The sequence below is a fragment of the Halichoerus grypus genome, chromosome 11, assembly GCF_964656455.1.
Source record: "Halichoerus grypus chromosome 11, mHalGry1.hap1.1, whole genome shotgun sequence".
NCBI lineage: Eukaryota > Metazoa > Chordata > Mammalia > Carnivora > Phocidae > Halichoerus > Halichoerus grypus.
In genome coordinates, this window is record NC_135722.1 from 12,927,707 (window position 1) to 12,940,338 (window position 12,632).

Sequence of the window (12,632 nt, forward strand, 5' to 3'; positions counted from 1 at the left end):
GAAGAGAAGGAATTTAAAAATCAATCTAAATAACCTTAATGAAGGAGATAAAAAGAATAATAGAAAAAAAAATCAAGACAAACAGAAATCACCTGAAAAGGCATAAGTCTAAATGAATTAGTGAGGATAATAAATATAAAAGGAATAAACTCATCATTAAAATTCAATGATTATCAAATTGGATTTAAAAACGTAGATCAGGCTATGTGATAGACAAAGTATTAAAAAGAACCCAAACAAGTAATGATTAAATAAATAATGGTATAAAAATAATAGAAAATTATCCATCAGTTAAATTGAGTTCACTAGGCCCACATTTCTCTACCCACATTTTAAAATCTGGAACTGGAAGAGATTATGCTAAGTGAAGTAAGTCAAGCAGAGAAAGTCAATTATCATATGGTTTCAATTATTTGTGAACATAAGGAATAGCATGGAGGACTTTAGGAGAAGGAAGGGAAAAATGAAGGGGGGTGGAATCGGAGGGAGAGATGAACCATGAGAGACTATGGACTCTGAGAAACAAACTGAGGGTTTTAGAGGAGAGGGGGGTGGGGGGGGATGGGTAAACCCGGTGATGGTTATTAAGGAAGGCATGTATTGCCTGGAGCACTGGGTGTTATACACAAACAATGAATCATGAAACACTACATCAAAAACTAATGATGTACTGTAAGGTGATTAACATAACATAATAAAAAAAATAAAATCATAATGTTGAGGAAAAGAGCTTCTTGACCAATTACAATAAGATAGAATACTGGGACTTCCATAGTATTGGTGATATTTTATGTTCATAGATATGTGGTGGTTACATGTGCTCATTGTATTTTCTGTATGCTTTTTTTCTCTCTTTTTTATTGTTATGTTAATCCCCATACATTACATCATTAGTTTTAGATGTAGTGTTCCATGATTCATTGTTTGTGCATAACACCCAGTGCTCCATGCAGAACGTGCCCTCCCCAATATCCATCACCAGGCTAACCCATTACCCCACCCCCCTCCCCTCTAGAACCCTCAGTTTGTTTTTCAGAGTCCATCGTCTCTCATGGTTCGTCTACCCCTCCGATTTTTCCCCTTCATTCTTCCCCTCCTGCTATCTTCTTTTTTTTTTTTCTTAACCTATATTGCATTATTTGTTTCAGAGGTACAGATCTGAGATTCAACGGTCTTGCACAATTCACAGCCCTTACTAGAGCACATACACTCCCCAGTGTCTATCACCCCGTCACCCCATCCCTCCCACCCCACCCCCCACTCCAGCAACCCTCAGTTTGTTTCCTGAGATTAAGAATTCCTCATATCAGTGAGGTCATATGATACATGTCTTTCTCTGATTGACTTATTTCACTTAGCATAACACCCTCCAGCTCCAACCACGTCATTGCAAATGGCAAGATCTCATTCCTTTTGATGGCTGCATAATATTCCATTGTATGTATATACCACATCTTCTTTATCCATTCATCTCTCGATGGACATCTTGGCTCTTTCCACAGTTTGGCTATTGTGGACATTGCTGCTATAAACATCGGGGTGCACGTACCCTTTCGGATCCCTACTTTTGTATCTTTGGGGTAAATACCCAGTAGTGCAATTGCTGGATCAGAGCTACCATATGATCCAGCAAATGCCTTTTTTCTAATTATTAAATATTTTTTGTACATATTTTACATCCCTAAGTTGCTTTTAAAGTACAGGTTACAGGCATACCAATTCTCTGCAAGTCAAAATGCTGCCAGTTTTTTTTTTTTTTTTTTAAATCAAAGCCACACCTCCTTTTCAAGACATTAGAGAAACAGGGTATTACCATTTTAAGGGTTAGAAGAGGTCAATTCAGTCCAAAGAAAAAATTGAGCATTTCAGGTGTTGAAAACAATGGTCAGAGATTTTGGGTCTAAAGTGGCAAGGAAATTACATCCAGTCCTCAAGTCTAATTTTTATGTTGGTTCTCTTGACAGAAGTTAGAGTTAATAGTGTCCAAAAGGAGATACAAACCATATGCTGTTTGACTTTAGTTTAGCAAATAATCTCATTTTATCACAGGATATAGAAACCTTCCCTAAAATAAATGGCTTTACAATTGGTTCTAGAAATATGTTTGGGATTGTATAAGATGGAGAGCTATATGGCCAGAGAAGGCAGCTCCAAGCAGAGGAAGTATTTGAACAAATGCATGGTGATGTTGCCCCACAAGCTAAGGGAAAGAGGCAATAGGGAGTCACATTATATACAATTAAGGAGTGTTGCTCTAATTAGGAGTAATTTCTATATTAAGTTACCATGGACTTTTTTTGTACCTCTTTCAGAGATATTCTCTCCCCCCACCAGTATTATTGACATATAATTGAATGTAATATTGTATACGTTTAAGGTATGATTGTGAGGATTTGATACACATGTATATTGCAAAATGTTTACCACAATAAAGTTAGTTAACATATCCTTCACCTCACATAATTATCATGTTGTTGTTACAGTGAGAATATTTAAAATCTACTCTTACAGCAACTCTCACAATACAGTGTTGTTAACTACAGTCACCTTTCTGTGCATCAGATCCCTGGAACTTATTCCTTTTATAACTGAAAATTTGTTCCCTTTGACCAACATTTCCCCATTTCCTCCACCCTCTGGCCCCCAGCAACTACTGTTCTACTCAGAGATATTCTTAAATAAAGTAAACTTTGTGTGTGGATCCGACTTCTTCCATTCCCAAAGTGTTAGCTGGTAACCAAGATGAACTATTTTAGTTATAAAACTTTTACTGTGCATTGACAGTATTCAGGTATTTTAGGGGCTGAATGTTGAAATGCTCCCAATTTACCCCATCAGTAGATCCTGCTACTTTGTTTCAAATTTTGATTTTCTGGAGTCTGCAAAGAACAGAGATAGAATTCCTGGTATATTTCTCTGACTTCTAGGCTTGAATTTTCCTTCTAGATACTGAACCAAGTGTCTCTTAGAAAAACGCTTGCTACAAGGTGATATTTTTGCTTTTGCTACAAATGGGGGGGGGTGATATTTTTGAGAGCTGTGGGATTAAGATCTATTCCCATAAGAATTTCAAACACTGGGGGCTGAATTGAGTGCATAGTATTGAACTTCTCAGTTGAGACCATTAAAAAATTTTTTTTCAAGTTTCTATCCCTTAGGGAATTTGCATCTTGTTTACTTCTATGAGTTTGGGGACCATCTGTTCCAACCTGGGGCTGATCTTGGATTCTGGAAATCTGCTTTTGCATCCTGGATCTTTCTTTTACTCTAAAGCTCAGTTTCTCTTTAAAATAGGGCAGATGTGGCTGCCTCTGTGGTGTTGGAAGAGCAAGTAAGGGAATACACACGCATATATCTTTTGAACAACAAGGGGATTTGTCATGAGGGGGTTATCAGGATTATCATTGCTAGAAGTCTTCTCCCAATCAAAGTGCCCCTTCTCATTTCTGTGCCTGTTATCATTGTCATTTACCTCGATGACTCTCTGGGGTCTTACACAGACAGGCAAGATCCTCAACTGAAGCTCTATCTGCAACATCAGTGAAGACATTCACATGCCCTTCTAACTTGATTATGTCCATGCTTCATTTCATTAGCTCCGTGGCTAATGAAAGTTAAAAGAAAGTTCACAGGTGGTACCTTATTGTTCTAGACCATCACTTCAGAGAGCTTTTTTGGACTCTTCCCTGAGTGCCAGTGCCTAATGAGTGATTCTGCAGAGTTGAAATCCTTCTCCCCCAGACATAGATGTCCTGGCAGGGACTGTGGCTGAACAACAAAAGGTTGTTATAAATTCCTGCTTTATTGCCTCTTCTTCTCATATTTGGTGTTCTTCCAGTGGTTATCATGTGGTATTAAGAGGGTGTCTCTTTTGTTCTTCTTCCTAGGAAGATGGGTGAGGTGACAGGCTCGATGGCATTTAAAGGGGTTTAAAGCATGAACTTTCAGAGTCCTGGCTTTCCCCCTTACTAACTGGGTGAACATGAGCAAGTTACTAAACCTCTTGGAGACTTTGGACTTTAGGTTTCCTGGGTTTAAGGATGGTATCATGCATTCAGTTGTTTAATCCATGTTTATTGAAGTGCTCAATAAATTTAAATCTGTTGCCTGATTACCTACTAAGTAGCAGACATTGTTCTAGTTGTACTTTGATTGACCAAATGCTATCTGTATTAGAAGGATGATCCATGGAATAAACACATGAATGGGTGTGATTGAAAGAGGCATAATCTCTGATGGGGAAACCTACCCCTTCTACTTTATGGTGGTGACTACTGAGAGCACCAAACCAACACTGATAATAGCAATAATGTGTATTTAGTGTTTGCCATTTGGAGACATTGGGCTCAAAGATTTTACATGCATTGTCTTGTCGAATCTGTGCACAACCCTATGGCATAAGCACTGTTATTATCTGCACTTTACAGATAAAGGAACTGCAGCTCAGAGATGTGACGTGAGTCAGCCATGACCACAAGGGTAGTTATGATATGAGTATGGAATTCAAATAAGTCAGTTTGAATCCAGAATTTAAGATCTCAGTCACCAGGTCTGAGCCAGACCCGAAGTTGAAAAAGAACCCAAATGGCAAAATCCTGCTTTTTTGAGGAAAAACATAAATTCAGTGATTTTATGTGAAATGTTCTATGTCAATGCAATAGATATTATTACACCTGCCATATGGGAGGCCCTGCTCTAGGCACTGGGGTCACATAGGAAATAGGAACATATGGATATGACTCTCATGGAAGTTGCATCCTAGTGTGTGTGGAAAGCAGAGTAAACACAGAGAAACCCATTAATAGGCAAGACAATTTCCAACAAGGATAAATGCTTTAAGGAAAATAAAATGCTGTGGAGTGATGGTGCCTGATATGAGGTCCCACCTCAGTCTGGAGAGGCCTCCTTATAGAGATGGCACAGTGGGAAAAAGCAAAGCCACCTGTGGGAAAGGATAGTGCACAATCCTTAAAGTGGGAACTAGAATGAGCTTGGTCTGTTGGTGTGTTCCAAGAACAAGAAAGTGGGCTGGAGGGACTGAAGGGGGACATGTGACAAATGGGGTCAGAGACATGGGCAAATGCCTTATCACACAGAGCCTTCAGAAGTTTGAATGTTATTCTAGTGTGATAAGGAGTCATTGTAATAGGGTCTCATCGTGGGAGAAGTGACATTAGACATATAATTGCATTGGACAGATTATTCTTGTGGCTGACTAGACTCAGATGATAAGAGCAAGAATGGAAGTTGGAAGACCTTTGATGAGGCTTATGCTGTCTTTCTTTTGAAAGATAACAGGGGCTTGAATTAGAGTAGTGTAAGGGATATGGAGACAATGATACTTATTTGCACTGTTTTGAGAAGGTAGTTTACAGGAAAATTGCTTTTGGTTTGAATATAGGAAGTGAAAGAGAAAGAAAACCAAGTTGGGCTCCTAGATGCTTGTTCTGATCAATTGTGTGAGTGGTGGTCCATTTAACTGGGATGGAGAAGACAGAAGAAGTAGGTTAAAATAAAGTGCAGATAAAGCAGATAAGACATTGCCACAAAATCAACCCTCAGTATAAATGACACATAAAATGGACTTCAAAAGGCTTTGTAAGGGACTTGGTCAAAACTGAAAATGGTGAAAAGCTAACAGTGATCCAGAGGGGTCCAAGGAGTCCAATAGCTTTGAGGGAGGAGTAGCTGGTCTCCAAATCTCTTCCTTTCTGACAGTCTAGCTTGTTATTAAAGCAGCATAAGTAAGGCACATTGATCCTTTTCACTCGAAATACTTACCTGTTTATTACGGCTCCATCCTGCTATTTATACAAAGAGTGTGAGGCTTACCTGGATGGACACCTGGCTCTGATTCATTTGTGTCACCTTCTTTGTGTCAGCTGGTACTAGGCTTTGGCCCTCAATTCCAAAAATACCTTTGGATGGAGGCATTTCCTAGGCTACTAACATCATCATGATAATTTAAGATGTTCTATGAACAGGGAAAGGTGAGATTTAAAGTGATACCAGCTTTATTGGATTGAAAAATTTCCAAAATGATTGATGCCTCATGATTTCTATATGGCTAAGGGATTTTGTTACAAAAGATGGAAGAGCTCAATTTAATCATTCAACAGATATTCACTGAGTACCTGATATGATGCTGGCACTGTTCTGGGCACCGAGGGTCTCACAGTGAACAAGAGATAAGTTTTGGACTCTTGATAGGTTCTTGACTGTCAGGAAGTTTACATTCTGGTAGGGGAGAGATATGAAATACTATTGAAAATTATTAATAAAAATTTTGAGGGCATGTGAGGACCTACAGGTAATGATAATCCCTCTGGCTATGAAAACTACCAGAATATCAGAGCCAGATGAGAACTTAGCTACCTTCCTGTCTCCCTCCCTAGCTTAATTTAGCACATGAGAAATCCAAGGCAGAGAGGTCAAAGCTCAGTAGGCATTGTTGCCCGTGCAGTGGGAATGTCTTCCTGGTCCAGTGCCTAAGCAGTACTTGGCTATGGAGATAGGCATCCTGGGTTCAAGTTCTGCGTCCACTACCTACCACCTGTGTGACCTTGGGCAAGTTACTTAAGTTCTCTGTGCTTCTGTTTCCTCTCTTATAAATGGAAGACAGTAGTATCAATTTTTTGGTGGGGATATGTGTAAGTGACTAACACAGAGTAAGTGCTAAATACATGTTAACTGGTATTATAATAATTAATATTGCCTGAGCTTCCCAATAATCTGCGGCAAAGTGCATGTGGGGGAGGACAGTGGGGACTGCTTTCCTTCCAGCTCAGCCACAGCACAGCAGGTTCTGGGCCGGTAGCTGGGGCTGGTTGGGATGCCATTCTCCAGCAGGAAGTCACCCAAGTCCATGTATGTACTCTGGGTGGAAAGACAAGCCCTCAAATGGGAAGGTAACGTTCCTAGACGCGGGGGAGCAGGGAGGCGGATTCTGCTGCGTCGGCTTCGTTTGCCTCTAGCTTTTCCAACCCCCTGTCCCTGTGGAGGCCCTCCTGCGAGGGCTTCTGGAGCCTGGCAGCCCCTTCCCACACTGCTCGCCCGCAAACACCCCTGCCCCCTCCTCTGCGATCTCCCCCGTTGCCCCTCTCCCCACCACCTCCTCCCTCCCCCCAGGGGCCTTTCCCTCCTGCAACTCTGCCCCCCCAGCCAGTTTCCCCCCGCTGCTGTTGTCATCCATCCCCCCTTCTCCTCGCCCCCCCCCCACATTACCACCCTTGACTCCTCCCCCTGCATCCTGACAAAGGCAGCTCCTGCATAGGTACCAAGTGGCACCCTAGTACCCCACTCCTTTCTGCTATTTTTGACAGCGCTGGACTGTCTTAATTTTATCCTTCTTTTTAATTTATATCAATCTTGGCTTCTTTATAAAATTGCCAACTCCTCGAGGGCAGAATAATGGCATGCCCACATTCTATGTGCCGGCAGCCTGGGTTAACCCCAGTACAGGGTCTCCACAGTTCCTTGTTGGATGCTCTGAAGCGGGCATCAGAAGTCCTTCTGCAGATACTACTGCACGGGCTAGTGCTGGCGGCTTTGCCCTAGGAGATTCCAGCCAGGTCCAGACCTCGCACCCTCTGCAGGACCACTGGGAGATGTGGTTGATGGCTTGAGGAGGAAAAAAGCAGTCTCTCAAGGAGTATCTATTGAGCACCAGCTCTGGGCCTGCACTGGTGCTAGAGATAGAATAGTAGACAAATCTGCCAAAAATCACTGCTCTCAAGGAGCTAATATCATTTTCCCATTCTCCTTCCCCTTTATAAATGACAAAGACACATTTAAATTCATCCACTCATTTAGGATGCACTCTTCTAGGTTTCTGGATTAAGACCTATATTCCAGTGAGATGAGGTGACCAACAAAGATAATTTCAGATGGCATGAATGTTATAAAGGAAGGAAAACAGGTTAGTGGTTAGGGAACGATAGGCAATGGTGGTGGGGGAGAGCACATGGATTCTGTGCATGAATTGGGAGTGGATAGAAGGTGACCAGAATGATAAACAGGTACTTCTAGTGCAAATACCTAGGGGATTCCAGGTAGGTGGGACATCAAGTTCAAGGGTGCTGCTGAGAGAGGAGACGAGGAAGCAAGGAGAATAGTCAGGAAGCTAGTACCATGGCTCCCGAAAGGTGAGCAGTGACAGGCCTGATTCTGATACATTAACATACGTTGTATTTTTAAAACCCAAATACATTGGACATTTATGAATAAAGGAGATAATCTCTAGGAAGGCGCAAGCTTATGGTCACATGGTTAATTAGTAGATGTGTAACTTTTATTTTGCTTTTTTTTTTTTTAAAGATTTCACTTATTTATTTGAGAGAGAGTGAGAGAGCCTGAGAGAGAGTGAGACAGCACAAGCAGGGAGCAGAGAGAGAAGGAGAAGCAGACTCCCCACTGAGCAGGACACCCGACGCGTGGCTCGATCCTATCCCATGACCCTGGGATCATGATCTGAGCCGAAGGCAGACGCTCAACCAACTGAGCCACCCAGGTGCCCCTAGATGCATAACTGTTAAGAGAACCTTAGTTTGGGGCTCTGGTCACTGTGCTACTCTGGCTGGAAACTCCTCATTGTGGCTTAGGGCAGCCTCACTCCCTCTCTCTTCAGCTCTGCCTAGTCCTGCCCCCAATAAATCATGTGTCAGAACACTAATTCTTTTAGTGTAAGTCAATGTTTGCATTTGTCCCAGTGAGAAAGGGACCCAAATTGCTCTTGTGCAACATTTTCCAGTTGTTTGAACAGAGTTCCAAGTTACAGGCTTTAATAATTCCAGCTACTTAGTCATTTTTTGGGTCATACTGAACAGGGAGCACTGATATGGTATGACAGTTGGATTCTGGGCAGCAATTATCAGGAATGTTTGGAATGCTTGTCCTAAGCATAAAGCTTATTGACTGTTTTCATCACTAGGTAGTGACATTTTGTGGCTTTGATGGTTGTTCTTAATTGGGAGATTTTGTTGGTCACATTGAAATGGTCAAGCTCAACTCATCTGAAGCCTAGACTTTAAATTTTATTTTGGGTAGGATATTTGTCTTTGGCAAATAAACTACTTCCTCAGCACATTGGAGAGGGTTTAAAAGGTATGGAAAATTACTACCCACCTACCCACGCACCCACTTCCATTCTGGGACAAATGGGGGTGTGTGTCCTGGTAGAAGGGGTTGGGCATCACGGAGAGGGAGTTGGTAGGACTTAGGGTAGAGAGTAGTGGCTATTTACCAACTGACATGGAAGTGTCTCAATCTTTTAATAAATGATACACTTGCAGGGGCTGTTTCCTATTTCTGTCTGGCAGGACTAGTAGTGAAATCCAGACATGTCCCTTGAGGTGGTGTAGACCAGAACTCTGGTGTAGACCAGAACCCATGTGCTGGGACACCCTGATTTGCCGAGACCTTGATCCCCTCCTCTCTCAGTTCAGCTGCGTGGGGCCCCGAGTACAGAGTTTCCTGGTGGGTCTTTTTGCATGATGAGCATCCTATTCCATTTACCCTTGTGTTTCAGATGAACATTCTAATTTTATGTCTGTGCCATTACAGAAAAATTTTTGGGTGGTATGCAAATATAAAATCCTTATCTGTGTTTTTTTTTGAACAATGGCAAACTTGCAAACATTAGCCAAATCTTCCTTTTAGAATATAGCACAACATGTTTAGGGCACCATCTTCAACCTGGATGTTTCATTTTTTCTTGAGATGAACCGAACTCAACTTTGCAAACTGAACAAACTTCAATGAAATGTAATGGGCTTTCCTCTCTGATGCCTTCTCTCAGTATTGGATTTGTTTCCTAGCTGCTCCTCTAGGCCTTTCTTCTCTCCCACCTCCTGCCTCCAACATTCCCTTATATTTCTTGCAAGGACTGAGCTAATGTCTTTTTTTTTTTTTTTGTCTGGTCCATTTTTTCTCCCCCCAACTCGACTGAAATTATCCTTAAGATGTTCTGTCAGAACAAGTCTCCCCCGCTACTCTCTTTTTCGGTGACCTCTCTGGAGAGTATGTCCAAGCTGGTATCTTTTGCCCTTACTTCCCTTCCAAGTTCTGCAAGGGCATTTTCTCCAATTACCTGCTGGCCATCCCCACTTAGATTTTCTTTCAGTACCAAAAGCTCAAGATGTTTAAGTGTAATCTTTCACTTTTACTCCATCTTCTACTTTTTGCCCCTTGGTTAATGTCACCACCTACAATGCGAAATTTGGGTTGTCTTTAGGCTTCCCTAATGTTTAATTACGTGCCATGTTCCATGGATCCAGCTTCTACAACGTGTCTTATTTATTCTTTTCCATTTCATTATTTATCCCATCAGCTGAATTCAGGTTCCCATTGTCTCTCACCCAGGTTGTTGAATTAGTCACCTCACCGGTATCCCCTCCTCCATGCCACTCATCTTCCAATCTTCTCTTTATGTGGTTCCAGAAGGGTCCTTCAAGAGCCCAGTTCCAATTACACTGCTCTCCAGTTCAAAGATTCCCTGTGGATCCATGTAGTGTACTAAATCAAGCATAGATTTTCCAGCCTGGCATTTTAGATTTTTTTCATCGTGAACTCAATGTAACTTTCCAGGCTTATGTACCATAGCTCTAACTAACTAATTCATTAAAACACTTACTGAGCACCCACTCAATGCCAAACAATGGGCTGGGTTGGTAATAAAATGATGAGTGACATCTCCTCTGGCATTTTCAGTGTGGTGGGTATATAGGCAGGGATAAGTAGTATCAGTGAGGTGCACAGGGCATTGAAGCTTATCAAGGGAGACTTAACCTGGTTAGTTAAGTCTAGGAAGATGTCCCAGAGAAAACCATGTTTGTACAAATAATAGAAATTATGTTTGAATGCTGCTGAAAAGCCAAGGCAAAATAGATTCACGAAGAAATGAAGTAAAAGTGAGGAGAGAACCTGGCACACTATTCCACAGTCTGACAGGCCTCCTACTCTGTTCTTTGAACAGTAGCTTGTTCCTACCTCAGGGCCTTTGCACTTGCTTCTGATGATCCTGCTCATCAGGATCTCATGGCAGGCTCTTTCATGTTCTTCTCACATTCACCTTCCCCTGACATCCTGTTTATCATTCTCTCATACAACACCCTGTTTATGTTCTTTGTACATAATCATCTTGCTTTTTCTTCCATTTACTTGTTTATTAACTGTCTTCTCCAGCAGAATGTAAACTCCAAGAGACCAGGCTCCAGCCTTTCTTGTTCATATCACCTGCCCAATGCCTGACACATGGTAGGTGCTTAATAGCTGTTGCCAAATGAAAGACCATGATGAAAATAAATGTATGAATAAGTGAAAAACAATGAAAGATAAGTGTATGCCCAATATTTATTCTGTTTGGCTTAATTTTGCAGAAAGTTAACAATGTTATTTTCTCTTATAGCAAAATTCCCTTAAAATTCCTTGCAAGATGAAGCTGCTCCACAATTTTCACCAATTCTTTATTGAGGAAGAGAAATACACTTCTGTGGTTTGCCTAATCTGAGGCTTATTTTTAAAAGTAAACCTCTGGAGATTTACTTTGAAGCACATACAAACATCAGATGGATTAATGGACAGATAGGTAGATGGATAGGTGTGAAATGAGATGAATTTTCCAAAATGTTAGTGTTGAATTTAGGTGATGGCTACTCAGATGTTCACTGTAAAATTCTTTCAACATTGCCACCTGTTTGCAAACTTCCACAAATGATGCTGGGAAAGAAAAAGTCCCTGAGTATATTCTTGCCATCAAGACAGTTTAAGTTCAATGTCCTATACCTTCTGCATCTTTAAGGTTGATGATTAGCATGGGAATAGTCAAGAGAGTCCTTTATAATATACTGATTAAGTAACAAATGGTACGCTTATATTGGGTATGATTTCCAACAATGAGAGTTGAGCCTTCACATGGTTAACCAGGAGTTTGGATAAGTAGAACCTCTGGATCTCTTCTATCTCTCCAGCCTGAGATCTGGATGCTGGTCCCAAGGGATTTAATAGAGCCAGATGTGGAAGGTGACTCATGGGTGTTACTTGTTGCCACAGGAGAAATCATTTTCTCACTTGTGACTCATAAGCTTCTCATTTAGGGAAAGGTGCCCCTGTCATTATTAAAATAATTTAGTGTCTTTCTATCCTGTGGGTCTGTGTGACTCTATGGCCTCTCTTGCTTTTGGTAGGTCTCAAATGGGAGAAACCTCATTATAACAAAATAACAATAATGAGCATCTGAATGGGTGTTCTCAGCTTATGAAACTATTGCTTTACTCATTTTGCCTTACTCATTTGTCCCAACGATGCTATGATGCATGTAGACCAGGTAATAGTAGACACCACACCTATTTCACAGACTAAAGTATGAAGGGTATAAATGACCTGGCCAATTTCATTGTAGGGTGTTAAGGAGCTGTAATTAGAATCTAGGTTCTGACTTCTATTCCAGTCACTCTTACTTAATGCCCAACTGAAAGTGCATGCAGGTTCTTACTGCCTCATTTTACCAAGAGGAATGAGGCTTTAGAGGAAATAGGATTTCAGGGAAGGCCACATGAAGAAAGACACAGGGAATATGAATTTTCCTTTAGCTGAATTCATGTTAAATCACCACAAAACCTCAAATCCATTTCTTC